Source organism: Pongo pygmaeus, chromosome 15, assembly GCF_028885625.2.
Source record: "Pongo pygmaeus isolate AG05252 chromosome 15, NHGRI_mPonPyg2-v2.0_pri, whole genome shotgun sequence".
NCBI classification, from domain to species: Eukaryota; Metazoa; Chordata; class Mammalia; order Primates; family Hominidae; genus Pongo; species Pongo pygmaeus.
Genome location: NC_072388.2, coordinates 74,124,720 through 74,130,129, shown reverse-complemented (window position 1 = coordinate 74,130,129; position 5,410 = coordinate 74,124,720). Strand labels below are relative to the sequence as shown.

Sequence of the window (5,410 nt, the reverse complement as noted above, 5' to 3'; positions counted from 1 at the left end):
TCCCCACTCTGTTTATATGTCACGTGATGGCTCTGCCCCAACTAAGCTTTAAGCCCCCATGTGATGCTCCTCTGTGAGCTAGCAATTAGACAGTCTGAATTTTATAAGCAAGGAGGATATATAACTCATGTGTATAAGGCCTTGAGGTCCCGTGCTAGATGGCATGATATGTTTTGATCAGATTTAATTGAGAACTAGCTCTGACATTTTATGTATGTATTTATGTATTTATTTATTTATTGTAGAGATGGGTAGTCTTGCCATCTTGCCCAGGCTGGTCTTGAACTCCTGGGCTCAAGCAATCCTCCCACTTCAGCCTCCCAAAGTGCCGGGATTATAGGTGTGAGGCACCATGCCTGGCCCTACATATTGTAAAATAAGAAAAGGTGTTCTGCTATTTAGAAATGACTGCCAAATCACCATTCTTTTCTTGGGTTTGTGCTACTGTCCAATGAGCACATAGTAAGGGCAGTACTGCTAACACATACCAAAAAAAAAAAAATCATAAATAAACAAAAAACAGAAGTACTTTCCAGAGACTAGGATTACAGACAACCTGGATATAAACTAAGTTCTGGGGTATTTTTAAAAGAGTATTCTAAAGAGTATATTCTAGGCCAGGCACGGTGGATCACACCTATAATCCCAGCACTTTGGGAGGCCAAGGTGGATGGAACTCCTGAGTTCAGGAGTTTGAGACCAGCCTGGCCAACATGGTGAAACCCCATCTCTACTAAAAATACAAAAACTAGCCAGGTGTGGTGGTGCATGCCTGTAATTCCAGTTACTTGGGAGGCTGAGGTGAGACAATCGCTTAAATCTGGGAGGCAGAGGTTGCAGTGAGCCAAGATCACGCCACTGCATTCTAGCCTGGGCAACAGAGCAAGACTTCGTCTCAAAAATAAATACATAAATAAATAAAAAAGAGTATATTCTATTCCTTTGGTTGGAAATTAGATTTGGAAGTTTAAGATAGAGGGCCCAAACAAACTAGCCCACTGACTCTTAATGAGGCCAAATCCCTCTGGGTTGTTGTATCCTGGGAATTTAAATCAAGTAGAATATATGTATATATTCTGCAAAAGGAAAGGAGTGCAAATTCATAACAACACAAATAAAATTAAGAAACAAGGTTGTTTCCAGATAGATGGCAAGACTATTAGTGGATTTTCTTTCCCTTCCTTATCTGCCCTGCTCGCTCAGCCAATGTTGTTAGCTCCAGTCACCAATTAGCCATTGCTATCTGGGGCCGCATTCACCAGAGTTTTTTTATTCCCTGATAATGGAGAGAGGTAATGAGTAAGGTAATTTCTCCTTCAAGAATGATGCAATGAGCAAGACTGTCTTGGAGTCCAATAAACTCGGGTTTATATTCTGCTCTGGCACTTGTTGGTAGATTAACTTCAGGCAAGTTATTTCCCCTAAGTCTCAGTTTTTTTAATCTGTAGAATGAGGACAATAATGCTGGCCCCATCCTCAAGATTCTGATTCCTTTGGTCCATGGCGGCTTGAATCCTTGGAATTTTGTTTACAGTGCCCAATGAGTTGTTGTGAAGATTAAATGTATAAAAAACTCTAGAATAGTGCCTGGCACTGAGTCGAGGCTCAATCAATGTTCCTTTCCCTTCTCCTTTGGTGCCCTCTTCTCTGGCACCATCTGTCAATTTCTACCCCAGACCTCTAATCACATTATCTGCAGGTATACCTATATGTCTGTGTACCTGAAAACACATAATTTAATACATAAGCATGCTATGTCCATTTCCACTTATTTGTTCAGCAACTAGTTATTAAGAATTCATCTGTGCCAGGCACTATGACAAACCAGTTAGACAAGTTCCCTGTTCTCATGGAACTTGCTTCCTAGTGGGGAGTATTGTAGGTGATAATGATAGGGAGGGACAGGAAGGGAAAGGAGTGCCACGTGGACTAGGCAGGTGAGGGAAAGCTCTCTGAAGAGGGGACCTCTGAGACCTGTAGGATGAGGAGGAGCCAGCCATGAACCAGGCTGGGGAAGAGCACCAACCACAGGGCACATCAAGTGCAAAGGCTCTAGGGCAGGACCAGCTCCGTGAGTGTGAGGAACAGGAAGGAGCTAGTGGTGGCCGGGTGCGGTGACTCACATCTATAATCCCAGCACTTTGGGAGGCCAAGGCAGCTGGATCACCTGAGGTCAGGAGTTCAAGACCAGCCTGGCCAACTTGGTGAAACCCCATCTCTACTAAAAAATATAAAAATTTGCCAGGTGCGGTGGCTCATACCTGTAATCCCAGCACTTTGAGAGGCAGAGGTGGGTGGATCACGAGGTCAGGAGTTCGAGACCAGCCTGGCCAATGTGGTGAAACCCCATCTCTACTAAAAATACAAAAATTAGCCGGGTGTGGTGACGCGTGCCTGTAGTCCCAGCTATTCGGGAGGTTGAGGCAGGAGAATGGCGTGAACCAGGAAGGCGGAGCTTTCACTGAGCGGAGATCGCACCACTGCACTCCAGCCTGGGCGACGGAGCGAGACTCTGTCTCAAAAACAAAACAAAACAAAAAAACAAACAAACAAAAAAACATTATCCGGGTGTGGTGGTGGGCGCCTGTAATCCCAGCTACTTGGGAGGCTGAAGCAGGAGGATTGCTTGAACCTGGGAGGTGGAGGTTGCAGTGAGCTGAGATCGCGCCTCTGCACTGCAGGCTGGACGACAAGAACAAAACTCTGAATCAACAACAACAACAACAAAAAAGGAAGATTCTAGTGGTGTCAGGGCTGAGAGGAAGGTAGGGAAAGAGCCAGATCCCAGAGCATCCTACTGCCCCTGGTGAGGAGTTGGGATTGAAATGGGGACATACTGGAGATATTGAAGTGGGAAAGGGATGGGATCTGATTTATGTTTTGTTTTGTTTTGTTTTGTTTGAGATGGAGTCTCGCTCTGTCATCCAGGCTGGAATGCAGTGGCATGATCTTGGCTTACTGCAACCTCTGCCTCCCAGGTTCAAGCGATTCTCCCATCTCAGCCTCCTGAGCAGCTGGGACCACATGTCTAATTTTTGTATTTTTAGTAGAGATGGGGTTTCATCATGTTGGCCGGGCTGGTCACAAACTCCTGGGCTCAAGTGATCTGCCCGCCTCGGCCTCCCAAAGTGCTGGGATTACAGGCATAAGCCACCATGCCCAGCCGGTTTATGTTTAAAGGCCTCATTCTGGTTGCTGTGTTTCAAAGGGTAAATGGCAAGGGGCCAGGATGGAAGCAAGTTCAAGTGATTACAACACATACATCATACCAGACACGCAGACACTTGGAGATAGAAGGGAGCACAGAGGAGCTCTGGTCCAGAGACATGGGAATGCCTTGGGAACACTGGTCCTCATCCACCTCTGCACAATGCAGACACCTAGGGCACTGTTAACAAAATTCCAGCCACTGTGAACCAATGGAATCAGAATCTTGTAGATGGGGACCAGGCTAACAGTATTTTTACAAAACTCTTGGGATATTTTATGGGCATCCAGGTGGAAAACCATAGTATCTGGGTAAATTCTTCAGGGCCCAAGCTCTGGCTGCTGCCTCAGACAACTTTCCAGCATGAAACATTTGTTACTACAACATCCTTTCCTAGAATGGGCTGAAATCGGCCTCTGGGGTACCTTCCCTGCACACACACTCCTGTGGGGACAGCCTTTCCTTCCATCCCTACCATCACCCAAGGCAAAACTTGGCCAAGGGGACTGAGGGAACCTGGACTCAGGGAACATGAATGGGGAAGGGAGGAGTTGCCAGGCTTCTGGGCATGCCGTCTGCCCCGCTGCCTGGCCATCTGCCAGGCTGGTACCCAGGAAGACTGGTGTGTGCTGCTCAGAGAGTACAGCCTCGCAGCAGCAGCCGCCATGTCCCCAGGAGGTGAACTGCTGTCTTCTCCCACCCAGTCTACTCACATTGCCAGAGAATTTTAGAACTTCAGAGACTTTAGCATAAATGGTTCCATTCTAATTTAACCATGGGTTGTCGGGGGAGGGAGCCAGACACTAAATATAGCCAGTCTTGTATTTCTGGGGCACTCCTGGAAGCTTGAGAAGGGGGAAGGGAACTTGGTCGCCTACATTCTGGCAGGCCCTGTGCTATACAATTTACAGTCCTCGCAAAAAAGCTATGAAACAGATGTTGTTATTCTCACTTGGAGATTAGGGAACTGAGGTTCAAAGAGGTAAAGTAACTTGACCAAGGTCACACAGTCAGTCAGCGCTGAGGGCCCCATGGAAACCGAAGTTGGCCTCACACCAAAGCTCATGCTTGGTCCATGGATGCATCCGTAGCTGCACTGTGCTTCCTCTTGGTGTCTTTCCCCAGAATCTTCCTCCAACACCGGGAGTATCAGCATCCCTCTTTTCCGTGTTACCCCATTGGAGGCCAGGAGGGTCGCTGGCCCAGATCCCCAAACCCTGTGACTCCTTGCCGGCTCATCACTCTGTGTTTCCTTCTCCTCACACCCACCCATGCCTTCTACCATGGCCAAGCCTCCTCCAGCCCTTTTCTCCTCTTCTCTCCCATTTTTCCTGCAAACCCAAGCCAGAGCACGAAGCAACCCTAAAATACTAAGAAATAGCCAAACATGTAGGTTTAAAGGTTGTCCATCAGCAGGGCGCAGTGGCTCACGCCTATAATTCCAGCATTTTGGGAGGCCGAGGCGGGCGGATCACCTGAGGTCGGGAGTTCGAGACCAGTCTGGCCAACATGGTGAAACCCCGTCTCTACTAAAAATACAAAAATTAGCCGGGCGTGGTGGTGTGTGCCTGTAGTCCTGGCTACTTGGGAGGCTGAGGCGGGAGAATTGCTTGAGCCTGGGAGGCAGAGGTTGCAGTGAGCCAAGATCACACCACTGCACCCCAGCCTGGGCGACAGGGCAAGACTCCGTCACCACATTAAAAAAAAAAAAAAGGTCCATTTAGGTGTCTGTTTTGATGTAGGAGTGAAGAAGGGAAGCCATCATTCCCCTGTGCCTTGATATGCTGATGACTGCTTTGCCTGCGTTGCTCTGATTTTGCGTGCTGACTCCTCAACACTGAGAAATTTCCCAACTCCCGCAGGCCTGCAGAGATAATCTCCTTCACAGGCTGTGCCCACAGGATAAGCATTTACCTAGGAAACAAACCTATCCCATAATAATCTCTTGCTGTTGCATATGGGTATATTAAAACTAACCCCCTCCTAGCACTTTGGGAGGCCAAAGTGGGAGGATTGCTTGAGTCCAGGAGTTTGAGACCAGCCTGGGCAACACAGTGAGACCTCATTCCTATAAAATTTTTTTTTTTAATTAAAAAAACACTAACTCCTACCACCACCCACTCCGGCTAAACTAAAGGGCTATGTTTATACCCTTATGTTTATGTGTGTTATGTTCATGTGTGTTCCCCACTTACCCAACAC

At 47.4% G+C, this 5,410-nt stretch overlaps 1 pseudogene; it reads left to right on the top strand.

Annotated features, from left to right (window-relative positions):
• Positions 1-418: 418 nt before the first annotated feature.
• Positions 419-582, top strand: LOC129013451 (U4atac minor spliceosomal RNA; annotated as a pseudogene).
• The last annotated feature ends 4,828 nt before the right edge of the window (positions 583-5,410 follow it).